The 25,043-nt window shown below is 46.9% G+C and overlaps 1 protein-coding gene and 1 long non-coding RNA gene across 2 annotated transcripts in view; one reads left to right on the top strand and one right to left on the bottom strand.

Annotated features, from left to right (window-relative positions):
- Positions 1-25,043, top strand: part of pou6f2 (POU class 6 homeobox 2) — an 868,195-nt gene that overhangs the window by 211,815 nt on the left and 631,337 nt on the right. The gene's annotated exons all lie outside the window — the stretch shown is intronic.
- The window catches only part of LOC139259020 (uncharacterized), a 38,282-nt gene continuing 21,347 nt past the window's right edge, over positions 8,109-25,043 (bottom strand). The window contains exons 3-4 of the long non-coding RNA XR_011592384.1: positions 10,747-10,859; positions 8,109-8,761 (exon numbers count right to left, since the gene is read on the bottom strand). This is a non-coding gene — a long non-coding RNA (uncharacterized lncRNA). The remainder of the gene's footprint in view (positions 8,762-10,746; positions 10,860-25,043) is intronic.

The following is a 25,043-nucleotide window of genomic DNA, read 5'->3' as shown; positions in this document are numbered from 1 at the left end:
GTGGCAGGGTGAGGTGGAGGCATGATTCCAGGAAGGCGATTGGAGGCTTTGTGGGTGGTCTCCGATTGTGGTGGGTGGTGAGAAAGGAGCGCTGGATCCAACAGGTAATTGTAAAGGCATTTACCTCCTGCATTCAGCAGTCCACGCGTTACTTTAGTTGGCAGGTTACCCGCGGTCTGCGGAACCCCACCAGCCACAGTTAAATTTGAAATGCTGGTTAAATCTGAGGGATGCCAACCTCATTATAATATATAAATGGTCGACCCTCTTCCTAGGAGTGGGTTGGCTGCCCATCCCCCAGCCCGTCCCGCCTCTTTCAAAACCGGAAGTGAGTGGATTGGAGGTGGGTTTGGGTCGGGATTTAGTTTTTTAACACTTTAACCTCCCACCTGGCCCCAACCCACCCGTTTTTTTATATTAGTTCATGGGAAGTAGGTGTCGCTGGCAAGGCCAGCATTTATTGCCCATCCCGAATTGCCCTTGATAAGAAAGTGTTGAGCTGCCTTCTTGAACAGCTGTTTTGGGGGAGGTTAAAAGGGAGGAAAGAAAGTATGGATTGAGAGAGTGAAACAGAAGCAACAGTGATAGACACAAAGTAAAAGTAAGAAAAAATATTTAAAAGTTTAAAATTTAACATTTTTAAGATCTCCTAAAACAATTCACAGATTGAAAGAATGGAACTCCACACTTGTAATAGTTAATGTTTTGTACCAGAGCGGTCGATTGGCGGTCATTAACACTTATATTGTTAAAAGTGTACCCACGCATGTAATTACTATTCCGAAATATCTGCAGCGGATTTAGTTTGTATATATTGCGCAAATACAGTCCTCACAACATTCAATGCATGTCAATAATGAGGCAGTCAGCAAATTGCTGTTTTCGCAACACTACCGGAGTGGCACAGCTTGGCCAGCAATTGTTGGATATTCACATTTAATCATGTATCTGGCCCTTGTCTGAAACTGCTATACCATTTACGCATAAATAAGCGCCATCAGCATCACCGTAATTTTGACAGCAAAATCTGACCTGTTATGTTGTGTGATTCTGACTTAACAGACCTACTTCAGTCTCCATTCAATGTTGAGTTAGCCAATCTCCGTATAGTGCTAATGTTGATGGAAGGTGCTAGTAAGTAGAGGGGAGAGGAAGCCAGAAGAGCTGATCATCGTTGAATGATCTCTGGGCAAGGACTGGACTTGGCAGTGATTCCCCCCCGCCCCGATGGCCTAATTTTTTTTATTCGTTCTCACTCACATTTAGTACCCATCCCTAGATGCCTTATAATGGCTTGTTAGGCCAATTCAGAGGGAAGTTACGAGTCAACCACGATGGGTGGGACTGGACTCACATATAGGCCAGACCGAGTAAGGACAGCATGTTTCTTTTTCTAAAGTACATCACTGAACCAGTTGGATTTTTATGACAACTCGACAGCTTTGTGATGTCTTTTACTGATACCATTTTCTTCCCCAGATTTTTAAAAAGCTGAATTCATATTTCAAACTGCCATGGTGGAATTTAAACTCAAATTGTGCTTGATTATTAGTTCGGGCCTACTGGATTACTAGTCTAGTAACATGGCCACTACACTACTGTACAGGAGAGCTACTGAACCCAATGTCCACCCTATTGTGAGTCAGGAGTGCAAGGGAGAAAGCTGACACACGAGAATGATTTTGTACATCGCAACATTCATGCCATTTAGTTCCTCAGTTTGAATGTCAGAAGAATGCCAGGGTTGTTTCTGTGGCCCACACTGCTATTTGCAGAGCCTGATGAGAACGTAGGTCTATGATAGATCACTTAACACTAAGTGCCAATTCTGTAACTTGCACTCCTCCTCAGCGAAGCTCCACGTGGGAATTACAGCTTCACTGTGTGCAAAAGTTAAATTATCATTCGTGCTCAATCTTTTTCCAGCTTACTTGCAGCACTGTGCTTGCCAGTTTGAGGAGTAACGATAATGAGGACTATATTTGAACTGCTGTGGTTTTCATGCTGAATTACTAAAATGTATATTAAATGTGGGCTTATTATAGTGATCAACGTTCTATGTTGATAGACTAAAATTACCAGTTCTGCCACTTTGTTGGAGCGGGGGCAGATCCAGTTAATTGAAGCCGTGCTGATATTCTGAATATTAAGAAGACATCTCTACCAGTACTATAAGCTACATTTTGACCACGTTTTATGGCTGTTGAGAGGAAAAAAGCAATGCAATTCCATTTATTTTTACCAAAATGTTGACAGAATGGCTCCCCCATTCCCTGTCTATCCCAGCTCAAGGCTTCAGAACTAGATAATGGCAGACAGATTGATAAACAACTGTAGAAGACAAGGAAACATTTTTTCCCCTAATTTTTATTTAGCACATGTCTATCACACATCAGGGGTCACACTTTCTGGCACATGCAAATTATTTATTACACTTGCTCCTAATTATCTTAAATTCACATTCATAACATAGCAATAAATCCTAACTGAATGAGCAAATAGTAATCAGGTATGAAAATTACCAATTACTGCTGCAGGTACCAAAATGGTATGAAAATATCACCAATCAGTGCCAGGAGTCTGTGCTACTTGCTTCAGCCCTAGAAATTCTTCCACCTGCCTCAGTCTTTGCATCTTCCAGTTGCCAGATATCAGGAAAGTAACATTTATTTCTTCCCTACTTCATCTCAAGCGTTGTGCCCCTCCATTACCTTTACTTCTCCCAGGTTAACCAACTGGTCTGCTGCCACATTGCATCTCTTCTCCATGTGCTCCATTGCCTACCTGATTACACAATTCCAAGATTCCCAGATTCCCTGGAGCAACACAGCAGGAGACCTACTAGCATAATATTGTAACAAATTTCTGTGTATCCGAGCTAAACTCCTGGGTTGGTCTATCTCTTTGTAAAGTCCTGTCCCTGCAGTACACTCACACGAGGCACATGCTGAAGTCAAGGTCACTTAGGACCTGCACCTTTATTACACAGCTCTCGAATGCCACACTTGCCTGAGACCTGTCTTTATATACCTGTCTGGGGGACAAGTATCCAGTGTCTCCTGCAAGTGCACCCCTGGTGGTAAGGTAAGCTTGTGGTTACAGGTCATCTCTAGTTACAGTCCTGTATAGCATGGTAAGATACAGTTATGTACAGTTGTGTGAGATACATGACATCACCCTCCCCCAAGGTCTTATTGTCTTTATAGGTTCAGTCTCTCAGGTGGTTTACGCTCTCGTATGGAGCATCTTAGTTGTGGTTCAGTTGTTTGCCTTGGTGCTTGTTTTTCTTTCGGTGTGATTGCTGGTATCTCGCCTGGGCTGTCTGTTTCGTTCAGTATGATTGTTGGTGTCTCGGCTGGACTGTCTGTTGGGATTGCCCTTTCCTCAGGTTGTTCCCTCTGTCTGTCCACCAGGTGTGGTGTGAGTTCCACCTACCTCTGGTTCAGCAGTGTTGTTGGTAAATCTACTTTTGACTTGGTCTACATGCCTTCGGCAGGTTTGGCCATTGTCCATTTGTACAACCAGTAGCCTGTTACAGTCCCTGTAAGCCATTTGGGACCCCTGCCATAGTTTTGCACAAACACTTTGTCCCCTATCTCATTCCACCTCCCCCTCGAATTTCGGTCATGGTACTCAGTTAGCTTATGGCGCTTTGCCTCAATGATTTCATGCATGTCTGGGAGGATTAATGAGGTCTTTAAGGTCCATTTCATCAATAGTTGAGCAGGGGGAACTCCAGTCAATGAATGCCAGCGCCCGCGAAAGTGACCTGGAGGCATAAGCTATGGGTTGTAATTTTCCCGCACCATTGACATGTTGTAAAATGCACACGACCCCGTACGCTGACGCATCACATGTAAGAACTAGCTTTTTATTTGGATCAAAGAAAGCCAAAACACTGTTGGAACATGGAAGGTTACGTGCCTTATTGAAGGCGCGTTCCTGGGCGTCCCCCCAAAACCAATCGCACCCCTTTCTGAGTAACACGTGGAGAGGCCCTGCAGCGTGGGACCTTGGATTTTGAGCATGCCTTGTTTAATGATTTGCACTGCTCACTCCGCCTGACCGTTAGAGGCCGGCTTGAACAGTACCGTCTTAACGTAATTTATGCCGTGGTCACTTAGAAAATCTTGGAATTCTGCGCTGGTGAAGCACGGACCATTATCACTGACCAATATGTCAGGAATTTTGTGCGTTGCAAACATAGTTCCAAGGCTCGCCACAGTGGTGGAGGTGGTGCTCGAGTTTAAAATGGTGCATTCGATCCACTTTGAGAATGCATCTACAACTACGAGGAACATTTTGCCCATGAATGGGCCCGCATAGTCTATGTGCACCTGCAACCATGGTTTGGTGGACCAGGGCCAGGGGCTTAGGGAGGCCTCCCTGGGGGCATTACTGAGTTGGGCACAAATGGTGTACCGTCGGACGCAGAGCTCCAAGTCCGCGTCGAGGCCAGGCCACCAGACGTAGGATCTGGCTATGGCCTTCATGAGAACGATCCCCGGGTGCTCGCGGTGGAGCTTCCGGACGAATGCCTCTCTGCCTCGCAGAGGCATAACTACTCGGCTGCCCCACATCAGGCAGTCTGCTTGTAGTGACAGCTCATGCATGAGCCTATGGAAAGGTTCGATCTCCTCGGGGCAGGCATCGCGAGCCTCTGCCCAGTCACCAGTTAAGACACATCTTTTTAGTAGGGATAACGTGGGGTCGCTGGTCGTCCAGGCTCTGATTTGGCGAGCCGTCATGGGCGAGCCTGTGGACTCAAAGGCATTGATTGCCATGACTATCTCACAGTCCTGTTCATCAGACCCTTCAGTGGTCGCCAGGGGTAGCCTGCTAAGCGCGTCGGCACAGTTGTCTGTGCCTGGTCTGTGCCTTATTGTGTTGTCGTAAGACGCCAGCATGAGTGCCCACCGTTGAATGCGCGCCGAGGCGTTGGCGTTTATTGCCTTGCTCTCGGATAGTAGGGATGTGAGGGGCTTGTGGTCGGTTTCTAATGCGAACGTGGCCCCGAAAAGGTATTGGTGCATCTTTTTGACACCGTACACGCACGCGAGCGCTTCCTTCTCCACCATTCCGTACCCGCGCTCCGCCCGCGAAAGTGACCTGGAGGCATAAGCTATGGGTTGTAATTTTCCCGCACCATTGACATGTTGTAAAACGCACACGACCCCGAACGCTGATGCATCACATGTAAGAACTAGCTTTTTATCTGGATCAAAGAAAGCCAAAACACTGTTGGAACATGGAAGGTTACGTGCCTTATTGAAGGCGCGCTCCTGGGCGTCCCCCCAAAACCAATCGCACCCCTTTCTGAGTAGCACGTGGAGAGGCTCCAGCAGCGTGCTTAAGTTCTGCATAAAATTCCCAAAGTAATTGAGTAGCCCGAGAAAGGCGCACAGTTCTGAGACATTCCGGGGCCTGGGTGCGAGGCGAATTGCTTCGGTTTTGGACTCTGTTGGGCTGATTCCATCAGCAGCAATCCTTCTGCCCAAAGATTCAACCTCGGGCGCGAGAAACAGGCTTCTTAACTCTTAGGCCGACCCGATCCAACCGCTTTAGTACTTCCTCCAAATTGCGGAGATGGGAGTCGGTGTCCCTGCCTGTGATAAGTATGTCGTCCCTGGGATGGACTTGAGCAGACTCTCCATGTTGCGCTGGAATATAGCAGCTGCCGACCTGATGCCGAATGGGCATCGATTGTACATGAAAAGGCATCGATGTGTGTTGATGGTGGTGAGTAGCTTAGACTCGCGGGCAGTTTTTGCGTCATATACACAGATGTGAGATCTAGTTTCGAGAAAAGTTTTCCTCCAGCCAATGTGGCAAATAGGTCCTCCGCTCTGGGCAGCAGGTATTGGTCCTGTAGGGAGACTCTGTTTATGGTAGATTTGTAATCTCCACCGATTCGTATGGATCCATCAGGCTTTATGACGGGGACGATCGGACTTGCCCAGTCGCTAAATTCCATGGGTGAGATAATGCCTTCCCGCAGAAGCCTGTCCAGTTCATGTTCAATCTTTTCCCTCATCACGTAGGGCACAGCTCTTGCCTTGTGAAGGACTGGTCTAGCATCCTGTGTGATGTAGATTTTGACTTTAGCCCCTTTGAAGGTACCTACACCTGGCTGAAAGCGATGTTCAAATCGACTTAGAACTGTTGAGCAGGAGATCCGTTCCTCTGACGATATGGCGTGAACATTATCCCATATCCAGTTTAGTTTTGCCAGCCAGCTTCTCCTCAGCAGTGCTGGGAGATCTCTGGGGACAATCCACAGGGGAAGTCGGTTCACTGTCCCTTTGTGTGTGACTGAGAGCATGGCGCTGCCAAGGACTGGGACGATTTCTTTGATATAGGTCCTTAGTTTGGTGTCGACCCTTGTGAGTTTTGGTCTGTCTCTTTTGTGCGGCCACAGCTGTTCAAATTGTTGAGCGCTCATGAGAGATTGACTCGCTCCCGTATCCAGCTCCATGTTGACGGGTATCCCGTTGAGTAGGACCCTCATCATTATTGGAGGCGTCTTGTTGTAAGAGCAGTGGCCATCGATCGTGTTGACCCGCTGTACCTCGGTGTCCCGGGTACTGTCCCCACCATCTTCTGGTCCGCTTTCCGATCCTTCCGTCTCGTATACCAGCCGAGCTGCCGTTTTTCTGCACATGCGGGCCAGATGCCTTTTTGTTGCAGTTTCTGCAAACAGCATGCTGAAATTGACACCCCCTTCATGAGTGCCTTCCCCCACATCTCCAGCACAGACCGCTTCCATTGTTTCCAAAGGATGAGCTGCGTCTGGCTGATCTCTCTTGAGCTTCTCTCAGTTTGTAGTTGATTGCTCGCATTGTGGGTTGATGAGGTGTGAATGGCCGTTCATGTGGCCCTTGATGGCTTCTGGCACCACTGCCTGCTGTTGAGGGCCTGCTCTCCTGCCTTTATCTGTGTGTGGGGGTAGCGGCTTGTTTCACGCTGTGAACCCCTTGTTCCGGTGTTTCGTTAGTTGTCATACCTGCAGTGTAGATCAACCTTGTTTCTTCTTCTCCTGCCAAGAATGTCTGTGCAACCAGTGCTGCTGTCTCTAGGGTCAAGTTCTTGGTCTCTATGAGCTTTCGGAATATGCCTGCGTGGCCTATTCCTTCAATAAAAAAGTCTCTCAGTACTTCTCTCCTTAGTTCATCGGAGAACTCACATAAGCTAGCCAACCTCCGAAGTTCCGCCACAAAGTCGGGTATGCTCTGGCCCACACAGCGTCTGTAGTTGTAGAACCTGTGTCTGACCATGTGTAGGCTGCTCACTGGCTTCAGGTGATCTCTTACCAGTGTGCTCAACTCTTCAAATGACTTGCTTGCTGGTTTCTCGGGTGCCAGCAAGTCCTTCATTAAGGCTTATGTTTTTGAGCCACAGCTGGTCAAGAGATGGGCTCTTCTCTTGTCTGCCTTATCGACGCCTAACCAGTCTTTGGTTACGAAGCTTTGCTGAAGCCTTTCTATAAAGTCCTCCCAATTATCTCCAGCATTGTATTTTTCATCTGAGCCATTGGTCGCCATTCTGTGGATTCTGTAATACCGTAACTCGTCCCCACTGTAAAGTCCTGTCCCTGCAGTACAGACTCACACGAGGCACATGCTGAAGTCAAGGTCACTCAGGACTTGCACCTTTATTACACAGTTCTCGTATGCCACACTTGCCTGAGACCTGTCTTTATATACCTGTCTGGGACAGGTATCCAGTGTCTCCTGCAAGTGCACCCCTGGTGATAAGGTAAGATTGTGGTTACAGGTCATCTCTAGTTACAGTCATGAATAGCATGGTAAGAAACAGTTATGTACAGTAGTGTGAGATACATGACACTCTTCACAATACAGATTGGATACTGTAAGGCTTATCTTTTATAAGGACAGGTTTTAGCCTGTAAGATTTTGTCTTGTCTTTCCACGATAACAGTCAAGACTTATCTTAATAAAACAGGTTTTAGCCTGTAGGATATATGTCTTGACCCTACACTTTCAGAGTTCGGACTTGTGAGGCAGAACAACACAGACACAGGATGTTTCTTCACTCACCCCTATCCAAGGGTTATCTTTACTTAGAATAATCAAAAGAAATACAAGCAATTTAAGGTTGCAAAAATGCACAATAATATCTCATTATTAGCCTGCACCAACCTATCCCATTAAAATACCTTATAACAGTTAAAATTGCCTATTATCTCGGTGATTAATACAAAGCAAGATACTCACACAGGGTTAATTCCAGCAGTGGTCAGCGATCGAAAATTAACCCCTGATTCCCTTTGTAACTGGCCAGGTTACCAATCTCTTGACTGCAGTGTTTGACCTCACATGTTATAGCCATTTTATACTGTTTTTCTGGATGTTTGCTCACCATTTACGTAATTGTATAGATTTAAAATAAAGGGACACTCTCTCACGATGAATAGGTCTTTCATTCTCTTATCTCATGGACAGTCTTTTTCCATAGTTCCCTGACAAGTCTTGTGCAGCTGTGAGAAGTTAGAACTCATGAGAAAGTTTTTTGAATCCGCACAGCCTTGTGCGTCACTAAAAATGGTCAACCCATGGTTTTTGCCATCTTATAGCAGTTTTCATGCAATGTCAAGGAGAAAATGCTGTAGTCTTACAGATCCACCCTTAAGTGACTGGACTCGAACTCTTTGATTCTTAGTCACTTTTAGTTCAGTTTGTAATCCTTCCCTTTCACCGGTGTTTCCTGTATCATCTTGAGCCACTCCTGCTGTTGGCGGTTCCTGTTAACATGGCAGGTTATTATCAGAAGATACAACACAATCACCAGATGCACAACAACCAACACATGCGAGACAATCCGTATCCAAGGAGGAATTTCGATATTCGTAACAATGTCCCACCAGGACGAATCGTCCCCAATCTTAGACACTTCTTTACGTAGTTCACGTTTTTTCTGGGCCAGGGTATAATAACGTTCTTGGGACTGCTTAACACATTTCATTAACTCTACCAAGTGTTCTGGTAGAGGTGGGATGTCATAGCCAAGTCGCGCCACATACTGGTGTAATTGTTCCTTTAAATCATCTTCTACAGCAATATCAACTTGTCTATGTGAATGAATGCTTAATAAAACTGGCATCCCAAGTCTCACAGTTTGGACTAGGGTAAAGCAAAAAGTTCCTGCCACGATGGGACAAGTCAGGTTGGTACCATACAGATATTTCCGGTGTATGGTGGTGAAACAATATTCACCCTTCCCTCTATATGCAGATCGTATGGGAAAATGCTGTCCTGCAATTACCTCCATGGTGCAGTTCCATGCTATCCCATCCCAATTAAACCCGCACATATGGGCTGCATGTTCCACCACATTGTAAGGGCAAATCAGCGTGTCCCGAGCTTGAACACACCCAGTTAGGTCTGGGGCTACCCATATTGCCCATCCACCTGGGTCACATATTTTGGGGGTTCATTGTATCCTACTAAATGGTCCCCTTGAAGTACTCCGATGTCCTCTACTCAGACCAAAGGACTTGGGGTTATTTTCTCAGGCATGATTGGGTAATACAATACCATCCCTAACCGGGTGATGTCGTTCTATTCCTATAGATGGCACTCGTGCTTCACCGGGTACACCTGTCCCAACCTTCTGACTTGGCACAGAGTCTCAGTACGTTGGTAAGTGGACAGTGTCCTCAGGTCCAGATCAGTTACTCATGAGGGGAGCTTTCCCTCTGCAATACGCTGCAGGTTTTCTCGGGCTTGTTCCACGAACTAAGATCCATACATTACACATACACCATTTCGAGTAGTTTCATCAAAAGCCTTTTTGTTCTCTTCTATAATCTGGATTACTTTTTTAGCATGGGATTCTAAATATTTAACCATGTCTTGCAAATGAATGGTCATGATTTGGTCCTCTCCCAATTCCTCTTGCTCCAGACCATTCATTTCACTCAAAATTTTCTTTACTTGATTCCTGATCGTCCTTACGGACTGATCTAGGCTAGCCAAATCAAGACTGTTAACGAGGGCAGTTCCTGTATTAAAAACAGTTACAGCATCATTAATCAGGCCTCGCCGCCTTCTGTTATGATCTCTTTAATTGATTCGGTGCCATTCTTGTCGCGGGTATGATTAATCTTATTACTTTCCTTGGATTCGGTGTACTATAACTGTTCTAATTCTGATTCCGTTAAGGTTGTACTGGCCCTCTGCCAAAATCCCTTGATTAATTTCCATATCATTCTCCCATATACCCGTGCTGTTTCAGGCTTACGCCATCCAGGTAGTCCCATTTCGGTCAGATTCAGTATTACAGGTACCACTTCGTGATGCACATCATGGTGCAATATCATCCGAGTTAGGATTACCACTAGCTCGTTTGTTGGTCCTGGGATGTGCTGGGGACAAACAATCGTTTTTTCCCAGAAATATGTTTTATTCACAGGCGGAGGAACCTTTGGACATGTTTTTAATTCCACTGCTTGTACAACCCCGCCCCCTTCATTATATTGCTTGATATATTGGAAGGTCATAGTGGTATGGTTACTACTGGAAATGTACCCTGGTCCAATATCCTCGGCCGTCCCTACTTCTACCATTCATGATATCTAAGGGGCTTCCTTCTCTTTCTTTTACTGCGTCGTGGTGTTGGAGGTGTCTGTGGGACTTGTCTGTGGCCAGGAGGTGGTTCTGGATCTGGGGCCAGGGAGGTTCTTGCAGCTTCCATGTCCTGTCCACTTTCATTTGGATCACACTATACCTGATTAGGTGGGGGTATCCGATCGGGTACCCCTTCTTCCTCATTCCACTGTAGAGGGTGAATCCGGCTCACCATGCTCAAAATCATTTCTTGTCGTCTCAGTCGGTGACCTGCTAGTGGGATGAAAAAGCTTCATCTGGTTAATATGAAATCATTTAATTCTGTTAGGTAACTGAACTGCGTACACTATGTGACTAGCTTTATCAATTATATTATAAGGTCACTTGAACAGGGGTTCAAAACACTCCCACCCCTGTATAGTATCGTACTGTTACCTTGCTTCTACAATAGTTGTCAACATTCCGTACAGGAATTACAGATGGACATCACCAATTCCACCTCTTCTTCCCAATGGTCATCTACTTAGAAAGTAAAAGAAACAGAGAAGCCAAAATTGCCCCTTCCCTCAAGGCCTGTTACCACCAGAAATCGGTGGCCACACCGCAGAGTGGAGTGGCCGCTGACTTTTCGTCCAATGGCCGCTGCTCGCCCAATTGCCCTGCTGCGGTTTCCCAGCGGTGACTATCACCGCACTGCTTCCCCCCACTTCCGCCGCATGCTGGACAGCATTCCTAAATGCGCCATCAGAGCGTGCACCGCCGAGGTAACGGACCGGAAGTCACATTCCGCAATACAAATCTTCCGACCTCTTGGCGGTGCCAAGAGTTGTTTTTTTAGAGTGGTGCATAGTTCCTGATGCACACTGCCAGCATTCCTTAAAGGGATGTTGCTTTTTGTTGGATTTGTGTTGTCAATTTTTTTCCCATGTTTAAGAAGCAGTGCGAAGATACAGTGTGCGATTGTTTGCGAGTGCTGGAGGCGTCTCCACCTGCAAAACAGGGAACCGGCTTCGAGGAGCCTGGGCTTGTGGAAGGGTTGGAAATGGGAGCAATGCTGGCAGGCCAATGCCTCCTGCACATTGTGCGTACCGCCAAGGCACGCAGGAGAAGGTGGTGCCGGGTCCAACGGCTGCAGAGGCAGCAGGCAAGGCCGCAGCAATCATGGCGGCCCAGCATGGAGAGGGCCAGGGAGATGGAGAGGGGAGGCCAGAGAGCTGCCACATGAAGGCCCTCAGCAAGGATGTCCCCTAAGGAGGAGAGCGAGGTACGCGGATCCCCTGCATAAGATACTGGGCCAACAGGAGGCAGCCTGCAGCGGAGGCAGATGCTGGGCAGTAGCAGCCTGCAGAGGCGGATAACCCAGCAGACCAGCAGGGAGATGCCAATGAGGCAGTACAGAGAGCAAGATGGCTGCACATACATGGGGGCGGAAGGCCATATCGATAAAGGGTCTTCCACCACAAATTCTCATACAAGGACCTGAATGATGATTAGTGACTGCGCAGACTACGATTCCGCAAGGATGTAGTGACAGAGCTCTGCAATCTCCAGACTTGGAACCGCAAACACGAGTGAGGACAGCCCTGAGCATGGCATTGGAACCGGTTCTGGAGGAGGTGGGACCAGTACAAACCGGACAGTCTGCACCTGGGCAGGACCTGAACCAATGTCCGAGGGGGAGTGTTTGCTAGTGCTGTTGGGGAGGAGTTAAACTATTATGGCAGGGGGATGGGAACCAATGCAGGGAGACAGAGGGAAACAAAAAGGAGACAAAAGCAAAAGACAGAAAGGAGATGAGGAAAAGTGGAGGGTAGAGAAACCCAAGGCAAAGAACAAAAAAGGGCCACTGTACAGCAAAATTCTAAAAGGACAGAGGGTGTTAAAAAAACAAGCCTGAAGGCTTTGTGTCTAAATGCAAGGAGTATTTGCAATAAGGTGGATGAATTAACTGTGCAAATAGATGTTAACAAATATGATGTGATTGGGATTACAGAGACGTGGCTCCAGGATGATCAGGGCTGGGAACTCAACATCCAGGGGTATTCAACATTCAGGAAGGATAGAATAAAAGGAAAAGGAGGTGGGGTAGCATTGCTGGTTAAGGAGGAGATTAATGCAATAGTTAGGAAGGACATTAGCTTGGATGATGTGGAATCTATATGGGTAGAGCTGCAGAACACCAAAGGGCAAAAAACGTTAGTGGGAGTTGTGTACAGACCCCCAAACAGTAGTCGTGATGTTGGGGAGGGCATCAAACAGGAAATTAGGGGTGCATGCAATAAAGGTGCAGCAGTTATAATGGGTGACTTTAATATGCACATAGATTGAGCTAACCAAACTGGAAGCAATACGGTGGAGGAGGATTTCCTGGAGTGCATAAGGGATGGTTTTCTAGACCACTATGTTGAGGAACCAACGAGGGGGGAGGCCATCTTAGACTGGGTGTTGTGTAATGAGAGAGGATTAATTAGCAATCTCGTTGTGCGAGGCCCCTTGGGGAAGAGTGACCATAATATGGTGGAATTCTGAATTAGGATGGAGAATGAAACAGTTAATTCAGAGACCATGGTCCAGAACTTAAAGAAGGGTAACTTTGAAGGTATGAGACGTGAATTGGCTAGGATAGATTGGCGAATGATACTTAAGGGGTTGACTGTGGATGGGCAATGGCAGACATTTAGAGACCGCATGGATGAACTACAACAATTGTACATTCCTGTCTGGCGTAAAAATATAAAAGGGAAGGTGGCTCAACCGTGGCTATCAAGGGAAATCAGGGATAGTATTAAAGCCAAGGAAGTGGCATACAAATTGGCCAGAAATAGCAGCGAACCCGGGGACTGGGAGAAATTTAGAACTCAGCAGAGGAGGACAAAGGGTTTGATTAGGGCAGGGAAAATGGAGTACGAGAAGAAGCTTGCAGGGAACATTAAGACGGATTGCAAAAGTTTCTATAGATATGTAAAGAGAAAAAGGTTAGTAAAGACAAACGTAGGTCCCCTGCAGTCAGAATCAGGGGAAGTCATAACGGGGAACAAAGAAATGGCAGACCAATTGAACAAGTACTTTGGTTCGGTATTCACTAAGGAGGACACAAACAACCTTCCGGATATAAAAGGGGTCAGAGGGTCTAGTAAGGAGGAGGAACTGATAGAAATCCTTATTAGTCGGGAAATTGTGTTGGGGAAATTGATGAGATTGAAGGCCGATAAATTCCCAGGGCCTGATGGACTGCATCCCAGAGTACTTAAGGAGGTGGCCTTGGAAATAGCGGATGCATTGACAGTCATTTTCCAACATTCCATTGACTCTGGATCAGTTCCTATTGAGTGGAGGGTAGCCAATGTAACCCCACTTTTTAAAAAAGGAGGGAGAGAGAAAACAGGGAATTATAGACCGGTCAGCCTGACCTCAGTAGTGGGTAAAATGATGGAATCAATTATAAAGGATGTCATAGCCGCGCATTTGGAAAGAGGTGACATGATAGGTCCAAGTCAGCATGGATTTGTGAAAGGGAAATCATGCTTGACAAATCTTCTGGAATTTTTTGAGGATGTTTCCAGTAGAGTGGACGGGGGAGAACCAGTTGATGTGGTATATTTGGACTTTCAGAAGGCTTTCGACAAGGTCCCACACAAGAGATTAATGTGCAAAGTTAAAACTCATGGGATTGGGGATAGTGTGCTGACATGGATTGAGAACTGGTTGGCAGACAGGAAGCAAAGAGTAGGAGTAAATGGGTACTTTTCAGAATGGCAGGCAGTGACTAGTGGGGTACCGCAAGGTTCTGTGCTGGGGCCCCAGTTGTTTACATTGTACATTAATGATTTAGACGAGGGGATTAAATGTAGCATCTCCAAATTTGCGGATGACACTAAGTTGGGTGGCAGTGTGAGCTGCGAGGAGGATGCTATGAGGCTGCAGAGTGACTTGGATAGGTTAGGTGAGTGGGCAAATGCATGGCAGATGAAGTATAATGTGGATAAATGTGAGGTTATCCACTTTGGTGGTAAAAACAGAGAGACAGACTATTATCTGAATGGTGACAGATTAGGAAAAGGGGAGGTGCAAAGAGACCTGGGTGTCATGGTACATCAGTCATTGAAGATTGGCATGTAGGTACAGCAGACGGTTAAGAAAGCAAATGGCATGTTGGCCTTCATAGCGAGGGGATTTGAGTACAGGGCCTTGGTGAGGCCACACCTGGAGTATTGTGTACAGTTTTGGTCTCCTAACTTGAGGAAGGACATTCTTGCTATTGAGGGAGTGCAGCGAAGGTTCACCAGACTGATTCCCAGGATGGCGGGACTGACCTATCAAGAAAGACTGGATCAACTGGGCTTGTATTCACTGGAGTTCAGAAGAATGAGAGGGGACCTCATAGAAACGTTTAAAATTCTGACGGGTTTAGACAGGTTAGATGCAGGAAAAATGTTCCCAATGTTGGGGAAGTCCAGAACCAGGGCTCACAGTCTAAGGATAAGGGGTAAGCCATTTAGGACCGAGATGAGGAGAAACTTCTTCACCCAGAGAGTCGTTAACCTGTGGAATTCTCTACCACAGAAAGTTGTTGAGGCCAATTCACTAAATATATTCAAAAAGGAGTTAGATGAAGTCCTTACTACTAGGGGGATCAAGGGGTATGGCGAGAAAGCAGGAATGGGGTACTGAAGTTGCATGTTCAGCCATGAACTCATTGAATGGCGGTGCAGGCTAGAAGGGCCGATGGCCTACTCCTGCACCTATTTTCTATGTTTCTATGTTTCTATGTTACAGTCACACTGAACTTTTATGCGACTTGGTCCTTCCAAGCTGCCACTGCAGACATCTCCAACATCTCACAGTTTGCAGCCCATACATCGATACGGGAGGTCACAGATGTTCTGTATAGGAGGGCCGATTACATCTCCTTCCCTATCAGCAGGGACAAGCAGTTGGAGCGGCAGACTGGATTCATGCGCATTGCGCGCTTCCCCAGGGTCCAGGGGGCCATTGATTGTACCCATGTCGGCCTCAGGGCACCCCAGAACACTCCCGAGCAATTCCGAAACCGCAACTGATTCCACTCCCTCAATGTTCAACTGGTTTGTGGCCACATTACATAACTGAATGCCCAGTTGAGCCTGCATCTTGCCATGTCCATGGGCCAACCTGTGAGCCCTCTCACACATCATTCCAGCACAGTTAAATGAGTGACCTAATCAGAAATTTCCACAACAAAATAAGGATTTATTGCATCCCAAACAATGGGTTGCCAAAACATCCAAATAATCAATTATCACCCTTGTGCAACTCCTTATTACGCAGACCTATCCTTACAGTACGCTGTAATGACTCCCCTGTGGCTGACATGGCTTTTGGTAGGCTGCTCTGTGTCTGTAGAGGAAGCTACAGATGTCCTTCTTGGAAACCCTCGACCAGCTCTGGCCCTGGAAGGGCCGGTGCAGACTGGGCCACACCCTCCTCTGCACCTTCAGTCAGAAGTGGCTGGCGCGATTCAATGGTTGGCAGCAATTTCGGAGTGGCAGGTCTCGGCTCAGGGCTGCTGTGAATCGGAGAGCCCACATCAGTATTGTGGTTCTACGAGGCAGCGCCACTCCACTGGGACAGCATGCCATCTCTCCTACCAAGCTGCTGGAGCACAGGTCGGCGGGGTGGGCTGGCACCGTTAGGCCCCCAGTGGACCATGGTGGATCCAGCCGCGCTGGCAGCGGTCAGATCTCGCGGAGCCTCCAGCTGAGACTGCATGAGAGCAGCCACACTCTGGAAGCCATCAGAGATGACAGCGGTCAGACACTCCGTGTCTGTTGCCCAAAGTGTATGAGAGCATTCTGAGCTTCCAGGCAGCGGCCATCCTGTCCAAAGAAGCACAACGACGCTCGTTCCCTTGTGCCTGTGCTGCAATGGCAGCTGTTACCTCGGCCAAGAGACGTGTCATTACAGCTGGATGCGCACGGTCCCTCTGGGAGTCCACCATCGTCTGCACACTGACAATGATGGGCTCCATGGTGTGCGCAGAGCTGTCCACAATGCGGGAGATGGACTCCACCATGTCCTGACCACTTGCGACAGACAACCTCTCGGGCACCCCATGCATTGTCGCCATGAGCTCGGAATGCGAGGCCTCCATCCTTTGTTCATAAGCCCCAACATCAATGGGCTCGTCTGAGCCCTCCTCAGCAGAACGCGGCTGCACACACCCCCTGGAGAGATGGCACCCGAGGTTCCCTTTGCCCTTCACCATGTTGCTAGGCCCCGCTGCTTAACCCAGTGCAGACCCATCTCCTAAATCTATGGTACCCGACCGCAGACTCCCAGTATCTGAGCTGGTGCGTGTGACTGTAGGAAGCAGTGATACAGTGCTGCTGGCAGAGCTCTCCCCCACTCCATCTCCCTCATCGGACATGCCGGCAAGATCATCCAGGGCGTCAAGTGTGTCCTCCTGACTCTGGCTGCCAGTCGCGTCAAGTGAGTCCATTTCGCTCATGCTGACACTCGGGGTGTCATCTGCAATCATAAAAGGGACAAGGGGTGCCGTGAGGATGAGGTGCTGCATAGCACCATGCAGCAAGCAGCTTGCACACAAGCCTGTAATTGCCAGGTAGCCGATTATACTGTTCGAGAGAGATGGCATTGCACAATGGCCTTCACTTACCTATGCTCCCCCCAGCACCATTGGAACAACCAGCAGCTGCAAGGATTCCAACATGCGTGTCCACTAGCCGCTGCACCCTCTCCTCGAGATCAATGAGCTCCACATTTTCCGACTCGCCCCCACCAGTGGCATATTGCTGGGCGCGGTTGCGTGCCACCTTGGCCTGCAAAACAAAGAAGGGTTGGTAAGTCAGAGTTTCCATCGGCTTTGGCAATTAGTGCGTGTGCTTGTCCATTACATGCAGCTGTGAATGTTACATGCAAGGGAGCCTCCATTGTGAGTGTGCACCCATGCATACCTTAGCAATTAAAAGCTACATCAGCTACTATATAGTGTTGGTGACAAAGAAGTTAAGGTGAAGGAGAGTCTTGCAGATGTAAGGTGAAGAGTATGAGGAAGATGTACTCACTTTCATTAGTCGAATAAGGCCTTTGAGCCATTTTCTGCATTGGATGGTGGTGCGCTGGTGAATGGAGGTCCCTGAAAATTCCTCTGCAATCTCCCTCCAGGCATTTAGGAAGACGCTCCTAATTGGTCTTCCACCAGTATCAAGGAAGAGTAGCCGCCTCCTTCCCTCCACAGCTTGCACCAGGCTTTCCAGCTCAGCGTCACTGAAGTGGCTGGCCCTCCTCAAAGATCCCCCTGCAGCCAACTCCTCTGAAGCAACTCAGACCGATGTCAAGACACAACTGCAAAACCTGCCCTTTAAGAAGGCCAGGGAGCAGCTGCATTGTTAGGATCAATTGGTTAGGAGTGTAATTTCGCGATCCAAATGCCACTCCGCTGCCACACCGCTGAAACCAGCCCATTGTCCCAGTCATTACCACACTGCTCCATTTAGCCACCGAAAAAGCGGAATTTTGATCTTAACACCTCCCCATCCATCTCGGCGGTAAGGGACGCTAAAATCGGTAAGTATGTCCCATTATTGGGGGTGGGCAATTTCGGCCCCAGAGAATCCATTAAGAGCCCAAGGGTTTAATTTGTCAAATCATAAAATTCCTTCTGCCCCATGGGTCAAATATTCATTAAAATTTAGAAATCTTTATTTAATAATGTTCAATGTCTTTAAAATTTCATTCCGAAATTCAAAAGTGGTTTCTTGCTGAATTAAGAAAACACCTGTTGGGGGAAAGGTTAACTTCTTTCTAAGTTTATAAGAAGGCGGAGCAAAATATTGTCTGACGTCATTATGTCACTTCACGTAAATTTTCCAAACAACCAAAACGCCATCTTTTGATTTTTCCGAGCAAAAAAATCATTATCAACATCACTATTGACTTTAAACATTCTGTGAACCAATTCTGTTCCCACTATTGTTTTTATTTTTCCCAGTGTGAAAGTCTCATGTCCAGAAATAGAATAACCAGAATTTCACCATGGCCATAATGGAAATCGGGTTCTCATAGGTTAATTAACTTCAATGACTCCAATTTAATTCAGACCAATTGTATCAGTGCAACTAAACACAATACCCATAAAACAAAATTTAATTCAACATGCTTTCAAAAGATCAAATCAATTTCATCAACTCCCTCTTTTTTTTATTGCTTTTGACTATAAAAACACTGCAAAGATAACTGGATACAAATTAGTTTTCACATTTTAAAGGGACACCATGCATAGACAAAAACTTTCCTTATCTCTTTCTACAACCAAAACCTGTTGCCTCCTGCACAGTTTTTAACACTTTCCTCTGGTATATGGGAGGGGTATGTAACGACATAGATCAAAGGACAATACTGAAAATTCAGTAGTGAAGAGTCTCAGTCCTTCCCTCATTTACCCTTCAGATCGGCTGTAACTGTTACTCTCAACATTTTCAACATTCTGACTTCCATTTAACATCCCCTCAGACCATGTTTACAATTCCCATATTTTTTAGCTTTCCACTGAACATCTCATCAAAGTCTAATATTTCCTTTTTTCCCCCTCCAACCCAATTTATAATTATTGATTATTTCTCACTTGTCAAAACATAGAGAGTGCATGTCTCGAACTTTCAGTAACCAAATTGAAAAAGACAGTGCTTTGTTATGATTCGAATTTTCGATTTGAATTAAAACCATAAGAGAATAGCAATTTAAAAAAAATCAAATCAAAACAAAATACTTTGTCTGGTTTACTTTTTTAAACAGTCATATTCATTTTGTTTTTAGCAGACACGATAGCAACTAACTTCAAGGCTGAAGCTTATCTTTTGCAGAACAATCGGTCTTCTAAGCATTTTATAGCTCAGTAAATCAAAATCAAAATAAATCTGCACCTGCGTTTCTAACTTAAAATATAATTCAATTCTAGGTACACAATGAACATTTTAACACTCAACTTATTCACACTGTCTTAAAACATCCAACATCCAGGACAAGACTACAAAGGGTTAAACAGCTTTTGCACAGAAAAGTGGGTGGAGTTAAAACAAACATAACAGACATTTTCTTTTAAAGACAGACTTTCAAACAAATGAAAAATTCTTCAACACCCCAAACATTCATTACAAACGTACATTTTCCATGCAAACTGGAATCCAGCATTCTTTCAAGATTCTTTCACTCAGTGAAATCCTATGGGTAGACTTAGAGCCCCTCAACGCCTGATTGCCGCCCAAAAAAACCGCTAACGTTTTGCAACTAACGCTGGTGAGAATTTCCATAATTAAGGTAAAAATTATCGCCGGGTGAGAAAATGGATCTTGCACCAATATTCTCGGCGGTTAAAGTTGAAACTAGGTGAAACGGGCGGTTCTTAAAATGTTTTTAAAAATTTACTCCAAGGCAGCGGTTGGGCCTAGGGAGGGGGGTAAACTTTAAAAAAAATGTCACTGAAAAAAAATAAAAAGTTAAAAAACATTCCCAAGATAGTTTGACAGTTAACCGCCATTTTACAATAAAAAAAAACCCTTTAACTTACCTTTTTTTGCAGAGTACTCACCTACCGCCCTGTTTAAGCTGCTTTCACAGGGCGGTTCCCTCGGTGATCTGGATGGGCATCCGCCCTGGCGATTTTCTTGGCGGTGCACGTCAGCGGTTTGCACCCGGCGGACGTTTCGAGATGTGGGTAGTACCATTTAAAAAGTAAGGAGGAAACTTTCGCCGGGCGGTTTCTGTCACAAAAACAGCTGTACCGCTGAGTAAACCGCCAAAAATGAAGGCAAAAGTATCCCCCTATGTTTTTATTTTTTCCCTTGGCACAAACACTGACAGCTTTAAGTGTCGGTTTCAACTTCCCCTTTCCTTTAATACCCGCTCCCAAATAACCCAAATCTCTCTCTAATTCCTTTCTCCTCCTCTCTCTCCCTCTAACTCATTCCGAAATCGATTTATCATTGCTTCTTCCCCGCTAGCCTTTCTTGCCATACCTTCTTCTACCTCCTTTCGTAACTTAATCTTTGCGCCCTCATTGATCTTATCTGACAACTAATTGGCTTCCATCAACTCAGACCGACACGGGGACCTTGTCCAGTGTCCAACCCCCAAAAGCGGATCACCCTCGTTGATAATGACCCATACACACCCCTCTCCAAGGGGTAACTTTTCAGTCACATACCCTGTAACTGACTCATCCATTGTCGACATTGTTTGTCTATCACAAGTCCATGTTTGTTCGGGCACCATTCTGTAAGACTTATCTTTTATAAGGACAGGTTTTAGCATGTAAGATTTTGTCTTTTCTTTCCACTATAACAGAGTCAAGACTTATCTTAATAAAATAGGTTTTAGCCTGTAAGATCTTGTCTTGACTCTACACTTTACAGAGTTCGGACTTGTGAGACAGAATAACACAGACACCCGGTTATCTTTACTTAGAATAATAAAAAAAAATGCATCAAATGCACACTAATTTCTAATTATTAGCCCGCACCAACCTATCCCATTAAAATACCTTATAGCTGTTAAAATTGCCTAATACCTCGGTGATTAATACAAAGCAAGACACTCACACAGGTTTAATTCCAGCCATGGTCAACGATTGAAAATTAATCCCCTGATTCCCTTTATAACTGACCAGGTTACCAATCTCTTGACTGAAGTGTATGACTTCATGTGACAGGAAAAATAAAAAAGCAAATTATTATTTAAATGGGGAGAGATTACAAAATGCTGCAGTACAGAGGGACCTGGGGGTCCTTGTGCATGAAACACAAAAGGTTAGTACAGCAAGTAATCAGGAAGGCAAATTGAATGTTGACCTTTATTGCAAGGGGGGATAGAGTATAAAAGCAGAGAAGTCCTGCTACAACTGTACAGGGTATTGGTGAGGCCATGCCTGGAGTACTGCGTGCAGTTTTGGTATCCGTATTTAAGGAAGGATATACTTGCAATGGAGGCTGTTCAGAGAAGGTTCACCAGGTTGATTCCTAACATGAAGGGGTTGTCATATGAAGAAAGGTTGAGCAGGTTGGGCCTATACTCCTTGGAGTTTAGAAATATGAGAGGTGATCTTATTGAAACATATACGATTCTGAGGGAGCTTGACAAGGTCGATGCAGAGAGGATGTTTCCCCTCATGGGAAAATCTAGAACTAGGGGGCATAGTTTCTGAATAAGGCATCGCCCATTTAGAACTGAAATGAGGAGGAATTTCTTTTCTCAGAGAGTGGTAAATCTGTGGAATTCTCTGTCCCAGAGAGCTGTGGAGGGTGGGTCATTGAATATATTTAAGGTAGAGATAGACAGATTTTTGAGCAATAAGGGAGTGAAGGGTTATGGGGAGCGGGCAGGGAAGTGGAGCTGAGTCCATGATCAGATCAGCCATGATCTTATTAAATGGCAGAGCAGGTTCAAAGGGCCAAATGGCCTACTCCTGCTCCTATTTCTTATGTCCTTATGTTCTTATGTTTCTTATGTTCTTATGTTACAGCTATTTTATACTGTTTTTCTGGATGTCTGTCCACCGTGTACTTAATTGTCTAGGTTTAAAACAAAGGGACGCTCTCTCACGATGAATAGGTCTTTCATTCTCTTATCTCCTGGACAGTCCTTTTTCACAGTTCCCAGACAAGTCTTGTGCAGCTGTGAGAAGTTAGAACTCATGAGAAAGTCTTTTGAATCCACACAGCTTTGTGCGTCACTAAAAATGGCTAAACCATGGTTTTAGCCATCTTATAGCAGTTTGCAAACACAGTTATTAGCACGAAATGTCAAAGAAAAAATGCTGTAGTCTTACAATACTGTAATATGCATGTGACTTCTTCGATTATCCGAAAACTGAAACTAATGAATGCTCTGGTGAGATGGGGGTCAATATAAAATTAAGAAGCTTGTTTATTTTGCAGCATGCAGTAATTCCAGACTCTTAGCTTCTTCCATAATGCTTTCCAGAATGTACAAATCAAAACAGATCGTATTCTCGTCCTGTTAATTGGCTAAGTAGTCACTTTTCTTTCTCTTTCTAGTCAGCTCTAGCTGAAATCAGATTGGCTCTACCTCAATCTTTGGCCTAAGCCTTGGTTTGCCTTTTGCTGAAGATGTCACAACTGACCAAGAGCATAAGTGTTTCTCTCTCCTTTTGTTGCCTGTGTGTACATGAATTTGAGAGCTTGCCCGGTAACCCCTTCCCTGCCCAGGGGTTGGCCAGCAGAGTTACTAATGAAATCTATTAGTTCCCCGCCTGGATAGAGGTCCTTGTCAACTAACTCCTGTTGTGTATTCATGACTTCATTTTCTTCCAACAACCCAAATGTTGGTGCCAACTGAAAATGTCTGAAACGTAATAATAAATCATTTATTGTCCAAGATCATTAAATATAACTGTCAATAGTTGGCTCATTAGCTTTCAGCTGAGCTCATTAACACACCAATCCCCTCTTTGTATCAGTGGTTCCAGAATGTGCCTGACATTTTTCATTTGTTCCTGGGATGTGGGCGTTGCTGGCAAGTCCAGTATTTATTGCCCATCCCTAATTGCCCTTGAGAAGGTGATGGTCAGCTGCTTTATTGAATCACTGTAGTCCTTGTGGTGAAGGTACTCCCACAGGGAGGGAGTTCCAGGATTTTGACCCAGCGACGATGAAGGAATGGTGATATATTTCCAAGTCAGGATGATGTTTAACTCAGAGGGGAACTTGCAGGTGATGGTGTTCTCATGCATTTGCTGCTCTTGTCCTTATAGGGGCCCAAGTTTCCACATGATTCGCGCCTGATTTTTAGGAGCAACTGGTGGAGAACGGACTATTTTAGAAATCGCAATTCTCCACATTTTTTTTTCTGCAGTTCTAGTCAGGTAGAACAGTTCTAGTTTAGAACAGAATTTTTCTTCAAAAGAGGGCGTGTCCGGCCACTGACGCCTGATTTGAAAGTTTCCACAGTGAAAATGTACTCCAAACGAAAGTAGAATGGAGCCAGTGAAAATTTTTGTAGAACTGAAAAAACCTGTTCTACACATTAAAAAATCAGGCGCAGGTTACAAATTAGGCGTCCAGAACGAGGTGGGGGGGAGGAAGGGAATTCATTAAATTCGACAATAAATCCTTATTTATACTTCTACAAATATTATACAAATAAATCCAACCTGAATAAACATTTATAAGCCAAGAAAAGATTAAATAAACCATCTTCCTACCTGTGTGAAAGTGCTTCAGCCAGGGAGAATTCTGCAGCCGTTCGTGCCGCTGAGCGGGAGGGGGAGAGAGAGAGAGAGAGAGAGAGGGAGAGAGAGAGAGAGAGAGGGAGGGAGGGAAGGGGAGAGAGGGAGGGAGGGAAGGGGAGGGAGGGAGGGAAGGGGAGGGAGAGAGAGAGGGAGGGAGGGAAGGGGAGGGAGATAGAGAGGGAGGGAGGGAAGGGGAGGGAGATAGAGAGGGAGGGAGGGAGGGAGGGGAGGGAAGGGGAGGGAGGGAGGGAAGGGGAGGGAGGGAGGGAGGGAGGGGAGGGAAGGGGAGGGAGATAGAGAGGGAGGGAGGGAAGGGGAGGGAGGGAAGGGGAGGGAGATAGAGAGGGAGGGAGGGAAGGGGAGGGAGATAGGGAGGGAGGGAAGGGGAGGGAGATAGAGAGGGAGGGAGAGAAGGGGAGGGAGGGAGGGAAAGGGAGGGAAGGGGAGGGAGATAGAGAGGGGGGAGGGAGATAGAGAGGGAGGGAGGGAAGGGGAGGGAGGGAGGGAAGGGGAGGGAGATAGAGAGGGAGGAAGGGAAGGGGATAGAGAGGGAGGGAAGGAGAGGGAGGGAGGGAAGGGGAGATAGAGAGGGAGGGAGGGAAGGGGGGGGAGATAGAGAGGGAGGGAGGGAAGGGGGGAGGGAGAGAGAGAGGGAGGGAGAGAGAGGGGGGGGCGTCGGGTCGGGGAACAGGAGCGCGGGTCGGGTCAGTCGGGGGGGGGGAGCGGGTCTCGGGTCAGGACTCGGGTCGGAGCGGGTCTCGGGTCGGGGCGGGGGGGGAGCGGGTGTCGGGTCTCGGGTCGGGGCGGGGGTCGGGGCGGGGAGCGGGTGTCAGGTCGGGTCTGGTCAGCGGGGGGGGCGGGGAGCGGGTCTCAGGTCGTGGCGGGGGGGAGCGGTGTCGGGTCGGTGCGGGGGGGGGGGAGCGGGTGTTGGGTCTCGGGTCGGGGAGCGGGTGTCGGGGCGGGGAGCGGGTGTCGGGTCTGGTCGCCGGGGGGGGGGGCGGGGGAGCGGGTCTCGGGTCTCGGGTCGGGTCGGGGCGGGGGGGAGCGGGTGTCGGGTCGGTGCGGGGGGGGAGGGGGAGCGGGTGTCGGGTCTCGGGTCGGGGAGCGGGTGTCAGGGCGGGGAGCGGGTGTCAGGGCGGGGAGCGGGTGTCGGGTCGGGTCTGGTCGGCGGGGGGGGGGGGGGCGGGGGAGCGGGTGTCGGGTCTCGGGGCGGG

Source organism: Pristiophorus japonicus, chromosome 1 (assembly GCF_044704955.1).
Source record: "Pristiophorus japonicus isolate sPriJap1 chromosome 1, sPriJap1.hap1, whole genome shotgun sequence".
In the NCBI taxonomy this organism is placed as follows: Eukaryota; Metazoa; Chordata; class Chondrichthyes; family Pristiophoridae; genus Pristiophorus; species Pristiophorus japonicus.
Note: the sequence above shows the minus strand (reverse complement) of the source record. Positions and strands in the feature narration are given on the sequence as shown.